Consider the following 17457-nt stretch of genomic DNA (forward strand, 5'->3'; position numbering starts at 1 on the left):
TTTTGATGAAGTGTGACCACTTGACCTATTAAGTGAAGTGATCCCTTCATTTGATGTGCTACAACCATTTTTCTTCTTCCATGTCTTATTCATATCTCTTTTGATGTGTTCAACATCTACCTTCTCTTTTCCTTTGTTGTTTTTTGATTTGGGTGGCTTTGACCTTGTTGGGAAAATCCTACTGATATGAACAACCTTCAAGCAACTAAAACATGTGGTTTGGCTCATCCATCTACTATAGTTCCCTCTGAAATGTGTCCTTATGCAATTTTTAGGAATGTGTTCATATTCCTGACAATAATGACAACTATACCTAGTGTTGTAGTCCCAATTGTAGTGATGTCCATGGCTACCTTCCTTTGCTACTTGATTTGGTGTCCACATAGGCTTTGATCTACACTCATCTCTATGTCCATACTTAACGAAATTGTAGTACTGACCTTCAAATTTTGGTGTTTTGATAGTCCTAGTCCTGCAGTTGTGTGCTTGATGTCCTTACTTTTTGCACTTATGACATTGACTTGCATTCTTAGGTTTTTCATGCTGATGGGCATTCTTGCTCCTACACACATTAGAGGTATGTCCCTTTTTACCATAGAAATGACAAGTAGGTTTAGTGTTCTTACCTTTGTTACTCTTTTCTTCTATAGTTTTGGATGACTCTCCTTGTTCAGTGCTAGTGTATCCTAGTTCTAAAGTATCACTACTAGCCTTTGGTGATTTCAGTAGCTGCTCAAAGTACTTGATGGCCTCATTAGGTTTGTTGAAGCTCTCTACAATCTCCTTTTCTCTTTTCAGGTCATTTTGTATTTGTTCATTTTTTATCTTCAGTGTAGAGATCTCAATATCCTTGATATTCAGTTCATGATGTGCATCCATCATCTGATTTAGGGTGTCTAGTTGCATGTTTGAAATTCTTGCAAGCTCAGTTGACTTTTCTTCCAATCCATTGGAAAGGTTTCTCTTGTCTTCTTCTAGCATAGCATTGTCTTAAATGGCTCTTTTCTTCTGTTGAGTCACCTCACAAAGCACCATAGCTTGTGAATCTTGTTCAAGCTTGAGTGTTCTAATTTCTCCTGCTAGAGCTCTATTCTTCTTCATCAGGTCTACTATTGTTGCATCAAAATCTTTGAAATATCCATTTAAAAATAGGTTTGAGGTGTCAATCTTCTTGTACTATGTATCATTCTCAGCTATGGCAATCTCTCTTCTTCTCTTTAAAGATTTTCTCAGTTCTTCTCTAGCTTCTTCCAAAGCATGTAAAGCAAGTTGTATATCAATTTCTTGATTCTCTATGATCTTCCCAAGTTTGTAGACTTCCATTTCCAAATCTTTTCTGCAAGTTGTAAGGCTTCTCCTTGTGAGAACTCAGAATTGATACCAATTGTTGGAATTTACAAGTGGGAAGATTTACTTTTTTTTTTTTGGGGTGGGGGGGTGTGAATTAGAAGTAACTAACTTTAACCCTATTTAAAATCTTTTAGCTGATAACATTCACATGCATCTAATTCATCTAATAAACATGCAAGTAAAAGACATGCTTGAAAATAGATAACACAAAATTTGGTAACCCAAAAACCCTTAAAAATGAGAAGGTAAAACTAGGGTGGGGATGACACCCAAAAGTATTACTGTAGCAATATGTAACTATTCAAGGTTACAATGTTTGACCACTTCCAATGGTTCTCCCTATGAAAGGCTTGTCCTGTTAAGGACTTCACACCTTGTTAAAAGTGACTTGGTTAAAGGATTTAACTACCCTGCTAAAACTAGGCCTAGTTAAAGGACTTTAGTACATTCACTTGGAACACCACCCTATTAAAGGATTTACAAATGGCTAGTAAGCTAACCTAAGTCCATAGGATTTTCATTCCTAATGAAATTGCTAGATAGTATTAGAAATTCTTGACCTAATGACTTGTAATCCTTAATTATTGATTCCAAATCCTTGTTTGATCTGACATGTCACCCTTCGAAGTTCTGATACTCTATTCTTGATTAACTAGATTCTACAATTCTACTTTTTTCTTCACTATGTCTTTTCACCCTTTTGCAGTTCGCTATAATTCACCCATGCACTTCTCTCTCACACATACACAATGGGGTTTTTTCCTCCTTATAAAGATTTTGAAGACTTAGGGTTAGGTATGAATCTACAACAATATTAAATCTTTATTTCCCACTCAATTCTTGCACTTTTCTTGTTGGTTTCATGCCTTCTCCATTTTTCTTATTGGTTGCATGCTAATTACACAAGTAATGCAAAATATTTGATCTTATTTTCAAGATCCTTCGAGATTCATCCTATGTTGGCTTCAAAAATAGTTTACATCTAAGTTTGTGAAGGTACAAACTCATATGTCATTTCTATGTTACTTGGCACTTACTAGTTGATGATGCTCAACACATATAGAAATTCTAACTCACTCGACATCTATAACATTTCTATTTCACTCAGCATCTATAATTTTCTTGGCACCTATAGTGACTCGGCACTTGAACTTCACTCGGCACCTAAAGATCACTCAGCACCTGAAATTCACTCAGCATCTTTTGAATTCTCTGGCTCGACATTCACTGTAGCTTGGTTTCTATATTATACTCAACATCATCTTGAGAATTGGTTAAGTGTGTTGACACTCAATTGTTAAAACCAATATGAGACTAACAAATCATTGTGTCAAATGTGTTGACGGATATGTTGTGTCTTATGCTTTACATTGCTGCAAGTTGATTTAATAGTAACATATCAGTGTTAGGTAACACTCAACGAATGCATGCATGGTTAAGAATGTTTTATGGGTTCACTGAATTGTGAAAAGTTTTATTTATATATCTCAACCTTGAATAACTAATTCACCCCTCTTAGTTATTCTAAAATAATTCCATCACCAAGGTGAGATCGAGCTGGTATAGTTCATAACATTTTTCTAAATGACATTAACATTAAAAGCAAATCAATATTTGATCATATAGATAAGAGTAATTGAAGGAAGTCCTAATGAACATGGTTTGGTGGAAAATAAATCTATATAAAGGATGAACATGAAGGTTGTTGTTGTTGATAATCGAGTGAGTATAGAAAGGTATACCGAGCATAACAAAGTTGACAAAAAGAGTGAATCAAGTGGAGGAAGGTGATTATATGAAGATTGTATGTTGATCAACCGACAAGGAAGAGTTTGAAGAAGAAAAAAGAGTACAAAAGATATCTACATAGGAAAATGTAGTTGCACATTTTATAAGATCATTTCACTATTACATTAAACTTTATAGTAGAAAATCTCTTAACCAAGTGGATTTAATAGTCATATTTCTAAATCCTTTGTAAGGTGGCATTCAAATGAATGCACAAAGTCCTCTAAAAGGGCCAGTCATTATAGGGGGATGGATTTATTGGAAATATGGTCAAATAGATGTCTTGATGGTTGTCATTTATGGCAACATACATTCAACATTTCATTTATGTATTTAGAGTTAGAAAATTGCCTGTGTTACACAATTTACAATAGTACAGTAAACAAATGTTAAGTGTATGGATGACTCATTGAGAGTTAGCTCATGTGCAATTAAGAGAAGCTTCATGACATTATCATGATGATGTGTGCTAGTGCATAGATGTGTGTGAATAGTATGAAACAAGCAAAATACCAGTATAGGTATTTAATAGTGTAGAATAGAGCATAGAAAATATTTGGATTATACGACATTAGTTATTATTTTTCTTACAAAATAATTACTAAGTTATGAGGAGTAGAATATATGAATATTATTTTATATTAGGTCTAGAATGTGAACACATGAAGGCTGATTGATCATAGTTTTGTAATTATGCAAGGTATAAGTAAAGATCTTATCTTGTGAAGATAAGTGTGCTATCTATGATAGATGAGAAAGTGTTATGTGATGTGAACTATTAAGAGCCTTATGTGATGCAAATTCTAATGTATGATCAAAAAAAGTGTGAAGTACAACAGACAACAATTATTGTATGTATATCTATTCTTGTGAAGAACTGAATTATATAATTGCATGTTAGGGCATTGAACTCTTCTTAGATACATTATATTTATTTACCAAATACTAATAAGGATGGAGAAAATCCTACTAGATTTGAGGCTTCTCAAAAGGCCTAGTCTCCTAATAGCGACTTGAGACATTATATGTACTTTATAGACTCTTAGTAGGGTTAATATCCTTAACAGGATCCTATTGTTTAGTGAATCATCTAGTGGGTATCATCCCCACTGAGGTTTTCCCTTGGCTAGGGTTTTCCTAGTTAACAAATAATGGTGTTATGAGTTATCTATGTGCATGGTTATATTTACTATTCAACATTGTTGGTTTGCTTTCATACGCAACTTATAAAGTAATTAGCAATATTTAGTTGTGGGAAAAAATTTATAGAATACAGATTCACCCCCCCTCTCAATATTATCTATTTCTAACAATTGGTATTAGAGCACAATTACTTTTAAGAGGCTTAACATACTAAGTAAGATCCCTAAAGATATGGAATAGCTGTAGAAAAATCTAGAAGAAGCTCTTGAGTATATTGACCTTCTTATTGAAGAAAGAGATAACTTGAAAGATAGGTATGAAGATGCAAAAGTTTACATTGGAAAATTAAAAGACAAGATTGATGATTTAGAATTTGGCAAGGAGCTAATTGATTAGACTAGTGACAATGATGAAGTAGGAGATCTTTAGAAGGAAAATGAGATCTTGAAACATGAACTGAAAATAGTTGAGCTTAAGTTGTGTCTTAAGAAAAATGGTGGGATTAATAAACCTAGAACTGAAATATGAGAATGTAGATCTTAGATCCAAGTTAAGTCAAGTTACATTTGAATTAGATACTATCAAGATTGAACGTGCTGATTTAGAAAAGTATAACATTATTTTGAAAAGATAATTGACACAAGCTAAGAAATAGTTAGAGAAACTTTATTCTAGTAGTGAGAAGATAGATCAACATATATTTCATCAGAGACCTTCTTATGACAAGATAGGACTTGGATATTTGATTGGAGAGAAATCAGCCAAGAAAATTGAAATTAGAAGAGAACCAGATCCAATTATTGAATCCCCTAAGGAATCTTATCTAAGTAAACTAGAATCAAGCACATCTACTAAAGTATCAAAGGGGGTTGAGTTAATTAATTTTTCATTTAAACCTGATGAACCTAAGAAACTAGAGAAAGTTGATAAACCTAAGCAAGATGAACCACCCAAGTAAGATATCAGTTCAGAGGTAGATGATTCATTTGTAATAAAGTTGGACACATGAAAATAGATTACACAAGTAATTATTTTAAACCCATCACTAATTTCTATTGTTATAATTGTCATGGTTATGGACATAAGGTATTAGAATGTAAGAAACCTAAATTTGATAGTAATAATACAAATAGTAGAATGTCTAGGAATACTTACCCTATAGGTAATGAAAGATAAAAACCACAAAATAGATCCAATGATGGAGAGACATCTAGTGGAGAGAAGAACTAGTTCATGTGATACAAATATAACAATCCTAGACACATTGCAAGAAATTGCAGAACAACAAAGAATAAGAATGGAACCAATCAAAGGAAAAATGCACCTATATGTTAGTTATATAATAACTTTAGACACACAACAAGATATTGTAGAATGGACATAAGGAACTTCAACAGGAATTAGAATAACAGAAGGAATGATAATGTTAAAAACAAGAGTCAGAAGGCTATAATAAAGGAACATGTTGATGAATTCAAGGAAGCATTTGTGATAGATAAAGATCCATAAAGCTCTTATATAGTTTTGGAGGAACAAATTTTTGATGCACTTGATAGGACCTTGAAGTCATAGATTGTTTGTGACTCATCCTACCAGAATTAAGCAGCTCTAGTAGTGGCAAAGCATCAGTTGGTCAAAGCTGATGTTAGAGAGAGTTGGAAGTTGTGTAGTTAACATGAGGTTAAGGACATAGAGAGAAGGCCATGGTCAAGTGTGCAAGTCTTGATATGATCATAGTGAGGAAGAATTGAGAAATCAAGCTTACTAGTAAATAGAGATAGTATTTGAATCTGTGGTAGATACACATTTTATGCATAGTGTGATTTGGAATGATTCAAGGAACATAAACAAGATTATATGGACTATTTGTTCATGTGAAGTATCTTGAGTAAATTGAAGAGTGATTTGACAAAAATTTGAAGTATAAGCAAAGTTTGAGAAGAAGATAGTTGCAGAAGCCCTAAATTGTGATTTTAAGGTATTTTTGTGAACCCTGAATCAATTTTTTCAATAAGTTTAGTTATAGTTCAAATGACAAGTTAGAAAGTCCATGCTATAAGTGACAAACCACGTTATGAATTCAAGAAGTATCTATTTGTATCATATTATTGGGTGATCTGATGGGCACATTTTTCCAAGTTCTATAAAATGTGTTACATGTTGAAGATATAAGAAGCTACATTCATTGTAATATTGAGAGAATAGGTGATGATGAAATTCATGAGGATTTGGGAAAGATGGGCAACAATGACTTATCTTTGAAGTCTAAGTTTGCACACCTAGAGAATTTAAATTTGGTGAAATATATATTTTACATGGAATTTGATAATTACAATTGGACTTGAATTATTTTGAGTAGGGTACATGATGATATGTTTTGGCTAGGAGATGAGAAGATTGTTATTGACAATGACCTAATTCACAAGGTCATAGGATTAAGAAATGGAGGATACAATCCTGTAAATGAGAAGAATGGAAGGAAAATGGTTGAGATGAACATGAATATGAAGTTCAATAGTAGGAACATGAAGGCTGAACCTATTCAGGATAGAGGAGTAAAGTTGTTAACCAGATATTGGGGTACAACTTGAACCATGGATTAAGGGTTAACTCAATATCAACTATATTTCTTCATGGGGCATATGTAATGGCAATTGAATGAAGAAAGGTTAACATATGTGAGATAATTAGAATGCAATTGTTGGATAACATTGCAAGTTGAAGAAGACAAAGAATGATGTATTCAAATTTGAGTCCTTGTTGACTCATATACTCTTTTATGCTACAAGAAAATTTCCCAGATTGATAAATTGGGATAGCAATGAATGCATAATGAAGATGGTAACTCAATGTTATAGATCCAAGCCAAAGAATGTCAGAGATGATGATATTGATAGAATAATGAAAAGTTTCCAATCAAAGATGAAATTGAGGTATATAATACCTCCCTTTATGGTAGAGAAGCACAAGGAAGATTTATATTTCATGGTGGATACAGACAACACCTTCATGGAAGTAGTGATTCCTAGAGTCATATTCATTAAGCCTATGGGTTATAAGATGAGTGTAGAGCTCATACATGATTATGCAAAAATCATACCTAAATTTGAGGAGCACACAGAGTGCCCTAGATAGGGAACCTATGAGGAGATATCAAGAATAGTTCAGTCTAAACTATATAGAAAATATAGTAGGAAAAAGGTTGAAAAGGAGATAGATTCTATTCTTAAGGAATCTGGCATGACAAGACAAGAGTTTAATGAGATTAAAGCAATTGCACTAGAGATGAAAGCTAGTAGTCAAATTGAGGTATTGGCAACAACTTCCATTGTTGTGGCAGGACATTCAGAAGGAGTAACAGTGGCACAACTTTGTGTGAAACATCCTAATGCACCTTAAGTAGTAGTTGTGCAAGTGCAACTAGTGAGAGTAAGACATGAACAAACTAGGAGGCAACCAGAGGTGGAAGCACCTAATGGGTAAAGGAAATCAAGGAGATTGGTAAAGGTTAAGAAAGAACTTGCACCACAAGTGAAGAGAAGGGTCAAAAAGATTGCTAGTAGACTAGGAAAGAGGAGGAAAATAATGTAGATAAGAAGTTCAAAAAGTTCTAAAGATGAAGGTGGAGATAAACCTATTGAACAAGATGTGCAAGAAGCAAGAAAAATAGTAGGAAATCAATCTTGGAAACCCAAGGTAGAGAATTTGAATATGCAGATAATAAATGATGAGTATAGTATTATGGATAGAAGGTAGTTAGAGAATTCTATTATAAGAAATATGATATTGAAGAAGAAGAAATTTGAGAATATACAAAATAAGATTCCTAAAGATGTATACAATAGGTTGATAAATAGGAAGAAGAGAGTGTTGGAAGAGGATCTGAATATGAGGATCACAACAATAAATAAACCATGTGATGTTGGATCCAAAGAGGAACTAGATAGAGTTTTGAAGGGTATTGAGCCCTTGCTGAGGAACAAAAGAAGATTACTTCTTTTGATGGGAGGAAATTATGAGGAAGTTAGACAAGAAATAGAGGAGGCTATAGTAAAATATATATGTCTTTTGTACCTAAAGTGAGTATGTAGAAAAAGGCTAATAGCCTAGTGTATGGTCAAGTAGATACACCTTCTAGTGAAAAGGAAGTTAAAGAGGAGACATATCAGACACTTTCACCACCTCACATTGTTATGGGTACTAAATCCATGCAAGTGGATAATACACGCATAACTATGGATATCAAGGAGAATGCTTTTGTAAGATATGGAGCAACTATTATTGGCAATATTATTGCTTACCCTAGCTTTGATGATGAGGAAGAAAAAAAGAAGAAAGAAGTAGAGGCAATGAGAAAGGAAATGATACAAAGATAATAGGTAGAGAAAAAAGAAGAAGGAGAGAAAATAAAAGAGGTAGAAGAAAAGAAAAGAAGAGAAGAAGTGGAGAAGAAAGGGGAAGAAGAAGAGGAGGAGAAGAAAAGGGAAGATGAAAAGAGGAAGAAAGCTGAAAAGGATGCTGAGGAAAAGAAGAAAGTAAAGGAAGAGAAGAAAAAGATAGTTAAACTTATTCCTATTGTAGTTTTAGTACTAACAATAGTTGGAACATCAATAATAGTATCTATTCCATATGATGATGTAGACCAGAAAGGCTTAATGAGCACTTTGAGTAAGTTATTTGAGAAGAATAAATTTATAAATTCATTGGAGAAGATATTAACTAAAGTCTTGGACAAGATGTAGAGGACAATTACTATAACTATAGCTATTCTAGACTTGTAGTCCAAGGCCATGGAGTTGTTGAAAACCTTTGATAAAAAATTCACAACCCTAGTAGAAGTAGCTTCAATGCATGCTCAAGTTACTCATGATGCATCTCTATTCAATAAAATATGTACCAATGTGTTAAATAATTTGAAGGTAGTTGATGGAAACATCAAGGGACTGAGAAAGCATATTGAGGAGGGGAAAATATTGTATCGACAATGTGTGTAGTCATAGAAGTACCTTGTAGACTATGAGAGTCAGATAAAAGGTAAGACAAGTGAGATTGAGTCACTCATTGTCAAGTTACAACTCCTAGAATCTAGAATTGAGGACTATGGATTAAAAGTGGAGAAGATACATGGTTTAATTAGAGAGTTGGAATTTGAGAAAGAGAGAGTAGCAAGGAGATTCTCTAATCTTAGAGAAATGTTTTCATCTAAGATTAGCATTTTGTAGAGGAAACTTGAGGAATGTCTTACTATTAAGGCTTCCCATGACAAGTTTTCCTATACAGATTTAAGTGCAATTGAAGTGGCATCCTATGCACTTTGTACACTAATCAACATCTTAGGGATAGTGAAGGAAAACTAGAAGAAAGAGATAGAAAGGCTAAAAGTTGTATATGCAGATTGTTTTTCTAGATTGATAGGTTGATCAACAGTAGAACACCTAAATTTTGTGTATAGATTTTGGCACCTTTGCAATTGATGTCAAATGGGGAGAGTAATATGTAAGGAAAATTGTATGTTATGCAATTATATGTTTGTAAGTACTAAGAAGAGGTATACACAAAGGGGGAGCTTATGTATGTATCAATGTAAAGGAGTGATAAGGGATGCAATGATCAATCAAAACATGAATACAATCGCTATGTTTTGAAGGCAATTTTGTAGTTAACTTATTTTTGTTTTTGTTATGTATGACATCATTTTGGGACTTAGCCAATTTTACCAAATGTTGCCATCAATGCCAAAGGGGGAGATTGTTAGCAATATGGTTAGATAAATGTCTTGATGGTTTTCATTTATGTCACCATACATTCAAAATTTTATTTATGCATTTAGAGTTAGAAAATTATCTAAGTGTTAGACAATTTAGAACAACACAATAAACAAATGTTAAGTGTATGGATGACTTGTTAAGAGTTAGCTCATGCACAGTTAAGAGAAGCTTCATGATAGTATCATGATAATGTGTGCTAGTGAAAAAATGTAAACGAACAATATGACATGATTTATGATTAAAATACTAGTACAAGTATTTAACAGTGCAAAATAGAGCATAGTAGAGAATTGGATTGTACGACCTTAGGAATTAATTTGGTTATGAAATAATTACAAAGTTATGATGATATGATTATATGATTATTATTTTATGTTATGTCTAGCATGTGAACACATGAAGGCCAATTGAGTAGAGTTTTGTAATTATGCAACGTATAAGTAAAGATCTTATCTTGCAACGATAAGTGTGATATCTATGATATACAAGAAAGTGTAATGTGATGTGAACTACTAAGAGACTTATGTGATGCAAATTCTAATGTATGATTAGAACAAGTGTGAAGTACATCAGACAACAAGTATTGTATGTATATCTATTCTTATGAAGAACTGAGTTGTATAATTGCATGTTAGGGCATTGGGCTCTTCTTGCATACATTGTATTTCTCCTAACAGGGTTGAGGTTTCTAACAAGGCCTAGTTTCCTAATAGGGACTCAAGACACTATATGTACTTCATAGACTCCTAATAGGGTCAATATCCTAAATATGATCCTATTTTTTAGCAAATCATCTAGTGGGCATCATCCCGACTGAGGTTTTCCCTTGGCCATGATTTCCCTAGTTAACAAATAATGGTATTATGAGTTATTTGTGTGCATGGTTATATTTACTATTCAACATTGTTGGTTTAATTTCATATGCAAGTTATAAAGTAATTAACAATATTTATTTGTGAGAAAAAGTTTGTAGAATACTAATTCACCCATAGCTCTTAGTATTATCTATTTCTAACAAAATCTAGTTGATATTTGGTAAAAATCCCATAACAGGGTCACATCTAGTGAATGTGTCAATAACCTTTAACATGGTTGGCTCTTAACTAAGCTCACTTCAGAAGAGTGAATTATTTGTGGTTGATAATCCCCATAGTGGTTTTTACCAAAATTGTGTTTCCGTGATAAACATTGGAGTCAAAGTGTGATTTAATATTTTGTGTGTTGTTTTTTAATTTTCATATACATACTATTACAAGTGGTTGAATGCATAAATCCAAGTAATAAGATTAGTTGATGAAAAGGTTTCAAGGTTAAAAATTGATAAGGGACCTAAAGATAACTAAGCCACACCCCCCATTTATCCAACAATTGGTATCAGAGCATTTGATGCTTAGACATAAAATTTTAAAAGAATTGAGCTAAATGTTTGACGATGCATAAGAGAGAAGTACCCAAGTTGAAAAAAGAGAACTTTCCTACATGGAAAAGTAGCATGAGATTATACCTATCTAGAATTGGAGATTCTACACTATACTATTTGGATAATAACTACACTCCACTACCACTTGGACCAACTAAAACTGTGTAGGTGTCATACCCTAAATTTAATAAGGAAAAACACAAGCAACAATTTTTTTTTTTGAAAAGTGAACTAAAGATAGTATGTATAGAACTATACTTGTTATGAACATTCTATCGAACTATGGAGTGTATGGACAACAATTTGTGTTTCCTCAAGGATGCTAGAAGATACTTAATTCGGTCATAGAGTTTGGAGATGATAAATTTAATTGGTAAAAAGGAATGTTTTTTCATTTGATTCACACACTTCAAGTTTCCATAGGGTGCCAATTTATTTCCTAACATTAATTATTATCATATCAAATTTGCATCCTATCCTTGAGGTGAGACATTATGTATGAGATTATGAAACACAATTTCTACCTCGATGTAGTTATATAATGGTTCCATAATTGTGATCATGCAGATGTCTTATAATTGTCCTAAATAAATAACTTTAACTCGCTATCTTCATGTCTTATTCTAGTTGTTATGATATGGTGGGACCATTAAATTATTTTCTTGTGTTTTAACCTTTATTAACCTCGATCATATTGATGTCTTATTAGTTAAGTACTACCAACTATTTTTTTAGTTATTCATATTCTCTATTATATAGTTATACCAAATTTAGTAGAGTTCTTCGTAGTTGCTATTACATTAATTTTCTAACTACTCTTGTGCCATTACTATTGAAAACATATTTATAAATGTATTGTTTTATCAATATTTTCATATTCTTTAAGATCTTGTTATTGGTTATCACTAACTAGTTATCACTGACTAGTGTCGATTGACACCCACATCTAATTGTACAAAGATCAGTACATTAGGCATGTATCCTAACTATAGATCATATAATTATCAATTAATGCATTAAATAATTAAGGAAATATAAGAGATCCAATTAAGAGGTTCCTAATTTTGTCCTTCCATATGACCATACCACTTCCTTATTGATTAAGTGACGGTTCAAGGATAAATAGAGAACTTACATAATGATTTAATCCTATATTTATTTAATATATAATTTTATATATCCCAAACCAATCCTATCATTACTAAAGGTCTACATACCACCTAATGTGTCCCTTATAATCATCCTTACATATATTACATTGATATACCAAATGAGGATATTATATAAATACAAATAATTGTTATACATGTCACATTTTTATTTGTTTTATTTTTTGATTTATTATTACCATTTATCATTATTATTATTATATTTACTAACTATTTATAATTATTTAAAAATTTAAAAATATCATTAGTTCCCTAAGACCTACCACCTCTAACTCTCTCTATGGATTTATCTACTAATTAATTCCCAAAACATTACTAATATTCCCATAAAGGAAAATAATAATAAATAATAATAATAATAAAATAACATATATCTACTAACTACTAACTTATCCTACTCTACTTCCCACCTCATCTCTAACACTCATATTAATACATAAATTTATGAGAAAGATCTCACCCACTAAACATTGCTAGTTACCCATCCATATCCCTAGGTGCTATCTCTTAAATGTTAGCTCATGACTTCCTAACAAACTAACCCTTAATATTCAATACTAAATGATTACCAATTTACCTTATCTAGGTGCCTAACCTCCTTGACATGATATGCCTTTTCTTTCTTGACCCCCTGATACCTACCCCAAGGAGATATTTCCACCTCATGCACTAGGACCAAGGTGTCCACCTTTTTACTCTCTCCCAAACATAAAGTTGACTAGGGAGTATCTTTGACTTATGTCAGTCCATAAAGCATGACTATGATCCCTATGCATACATGCCTAGAAGGAAGTGTGAACATTTTCAAAGCAATAGACATCCTTTTTAACAACTAAACCTAAGGTAGCCTTCTTTTTTTGTCTTATTACAAGAAGGCGACACTTGGTGGGTGGTCCTGACTTCATGTTAGTGAGTAGCCCCCTTTTAAAAACTTTATACATGAGCTAATAAGAAGTGAAAGTGCTTAGACTTGGGAGTTTAATTGTCTTTTAATATATATATATTTTGACAATTTTAACTTTGTTCATCCCTTGGAAGATGAGTGTGTGAGGGGGGTTAGGGGGGCCGGGGGGGAACAAGTTTGTCTATGGCTTGATTAACCCATAGTTTTTGGAGTTTCTCTACTTGTTTACTAGTGTGTTTAATTTACTTTTATTATTTATTTTATTTTATTTTCTTTGCACCACATTTTGATTAGTACATATGTATAGATGTCTCATTTAGAAGTCTTGTGACTTTGTAGAAGACTTAGGATACCTAGTATTAGTTAATTTATATTCTAACCCCTAAGTCTTTTGGGTTCCTATTAGGAGCTTAAAGTATATTCCCTTATATTTTATTGGTCTATAATCTTGGGAAGGAATTATTTTCTTTCCCCATACACTTTCTAGAGAATAAAACTAAAGATATAGGAAGTTTTCTCCCTAAGTTTAATACATTTATCCTCATTCGCTTCTTGTAGGTGATCATATATTTTGAGTTGTCAATGTTCTAGTTTGACTACCTTACTAATTTTACTTTGTAAGTTATTATTATTAAATCATCTATCACATCTAAGGATCTAGTTGAACTTGAAACTAATGAATCATTCTCCATGCATATGCAATAAACTCTCACATATAATATTTTCTTTGCATTGTATCTAAAACTATTAGCACAAATGTTGCACTATGAGAAAACATTTCAGAATAGTGTTATGACTTTGTTTGTCATTGATGAAAACATAGTAAGACTGACAGAGTAGCAGACTAAGATTTATGTATTGAGGACATCACATTGTGTATCTTCCCATTCATAGTTAATAGTATATACTACAACATGTATCTAACATATAGTCAAGTGCATAGAACTTGAATCGACAACATACAAAAGATATTGATGATTTATTGACAACTGTAGGAAAACAAAGTATTGAGAAAATAGTTTTCGTTGTATGATCAATATAACATATTGCACTTGGAATTAAGGGTTGTGTAGTTAACTAGAGGAAGTACACTAACAATATATGACATCAAAAAGTGCGCATGTATAGAAGTCACATGTGTGAAAGTTTGGAAGCAACAATGAGCCGAAAACATTAATTAAATATGTATTTTATTTAATTAAATATGGAGCTAACTCAAATGAATGTTAAGTGTATGGAGCTAACTCAAAAGATTAATAATTGAGTATGGTATAAAGGAAAGATGTTTTCCAAGTCCTAGAGACCATCATTGTAATCAAGATTTAGAGAAGACTTGTGAATTGTGAAGTAGAAGAACAAAGTAATATGCAAATGTGTGTAAGTGACCTTAAGGGTTACTAATGAGTTCTAGATCTATTTGCATGGTCTAAAGGTGAAGGATTCTAATGTACTAGACAAAGGAAGAGAAAATGATTGTTCCACATCTACTATTCTAAAATGAATAATATCAAGATCAATTGGATAGTGGGTTCATTGATCTAATCTTGAAGTTGTTTGGATAGTGGGCTCAGTTGCCTTCTTCAACTCTTAATAGGGTTGGAATCTCTAAGAGAGATTAAAAGTATCCTAACAGGGAATCTTTGTACTAAGCATTATAATAGACTCCTAACAGGGTCTATCCTCTAATGAGGAATATTCAGATTAGTACATTATTCTGTGGGCATCATTCCCCTTGGGGTTTTCCCTTTGATCAAGGATTTCCCTAGTCAACATATCTGGTGTATGTGTATATGCATATTTCATTATGATTGTTGTTTACTGTGGTTGATAAAGTAAGAAATGTTTAAGTTTGATACATAACTGATTCACCGCCCCCAAACCATTCCCCCCCCCCCCTTCTTAGTTATATTGGTGAACTATTACTTCTAACAATTGCTATTAGAGCATCAGGTCCTTGAAAGAAAGTCTAACAACTTTGGGAGATCCATAGAAAATATGTTCAAAAAGGAAAGTCCTAGATTTGGTGGCACAAACTATGACAAGTCGAAGGATAAAATGAAGACTCATCTCTTGTGCATGGGACCAAGATATTGTCTTGTGACCAAGACATCCAAAAACATTACAGAATAAGGCAATCTTGAAACCTAGACTGCAGAATAGAGAGAAGTATTTATGTGCAACATAAGAGCAAGAGAAGCAATACTGTTAGCATTACCTGAAAGTGAGTATAGCCAGGTAAAATACTTAAAAAATCTCATGAAATTTGGAAAACTTTAGAAGCTAATTATGAAGGTGATACACATTCAAAAAGAGTTAGACTGTAAAATTTGTATTGCACATTTCAAGATGCTAGAATGATGGAAGATGGATCTGTGAGAAGCTATGTTGGAAGAATATTTGATATTGTTGTAGGAATCACATCTCTTGATGAAAAAGAATTTGACGATGAAGTGATATGGAAGATCTTGAAAAGCCAGACACCACCTTTCAAGTTAGTGGCATAAGTGATTCAACTAAAGACATCTTGCACTACTAATTTCACCAAAGAGATGTTGCTTGGTAGATTGGAAGCTATAGAATTTGATCTGAAACAATCTGGTGAATTAGAAAAAGTTGAGACAACATTCAATGCATTAATCATCAAACCTAGTTTAGCAAGGAGCACAAAAACATAGGGAGACATTGCTAGTAGCAACAAATCCATTAAAGAAAAGATCCAAGTAGGAGTGGCTCTTCTTGTGGAAAGAGAAAAGGATGGTAAGAATATCGTCAAATTTTGGCCTTATTATGAATATGGTCATTATGCATCTAACTACCCTAAAAGAGAAAGGAAGTTTAAGCATAGATTCAAATCCAAAAGATCTAGAAATTTTTTATATGCTAATGAATAAGAAGATGAAGAAGAATCTAATCAAAGAAAAAGTTAAGATGAATTAGGATTTGTAGCTATAAAAGAGGATGATCTTGATAGAGAAATTAGAGAAGAAAGTGTACTGATTTCACAAATTGAAAAGAAAGATTGGATCATTGATAGCGGTTGTTCACATCACATGACTAGTGATATGAGCAAGTTTGTCAAATTTAGAAGCCGTGATGGAGGAATTATCAGAGTAGGGAATAATGTAGCCTATCATATTATAGGAGTTGGATCTATAACACTCGATGGTAAAAAACCTATTGATGATGTTTATTTTGTTGATGGACTTAAGCATAACTTGTTGAGTGTTGGACAACTTATGGACAAAGGCTATCATCAAAAATTTGGTAATGATACATGCATTATCAAGAACAAGGAAGGAAAACTACTTGGTACTAGCACCAAAAAAGGTAATGTATTTCAGTTAAATTCTACTGAAATAGCATGTTTAGTAGCAAAGATTGACAATAGTTAGTTATGGCATAGAAGATTCTGTCACATTAACTTTGATAACATTGTAAAGGCTAGTAATACACTTGCTATGAGAGATTTTCCCAAAATCTCTAAGCCCACTGACACTATTTGTAAGGAATGCATTTTAGCTAAGAAAAAAAGAGTCTCATTTCCTAGAAAGTAGTTTTGTACTATAAAAAAGTTGGAACTGGTACATACAGATTTGAGTGGTCTTGCAAGAACAAGAGGATTCTATGGAGAAAGACACTTTATGATTTTTGTTGATGATTTCACTAGAATGATGTGGGTAGCCTTTCTTAAAGAAAAATTAGAAGCATTTGAGAAATTCAAGATATTTAATAACAAGGTTGAGAATGAATCTAGACTTAAGATCAAAAGCTTAAGATCTGATAGAGGAGGAGAATTCACCTCTAGAAAATTCAATATCTATTGTGAAGAACATGGCATTAGGAGACAACTATCCTCACCCCATACACTTGAGAAAAATGGGATTGCTGAAAGAAGAAACAAATCAATTACTGAAG

The sequence above is a fragment of the Cupressus sempervirens genome, chromosome 7 (genome assembly GCF_028749045.1).
Source record: "Cupressus sempervirens isolate cs-2001-9-10 chromosome 7, ASM2874904v1, whole genome shotgun sequence".
Taxonomy (NCBI): domain Eukaryota; kingdom Viridiplantae; phylum Streptophyta; class Pinopsida; order Cupressales; family Cupressaceae; genus Cupressus; species Cupressus sempervirens.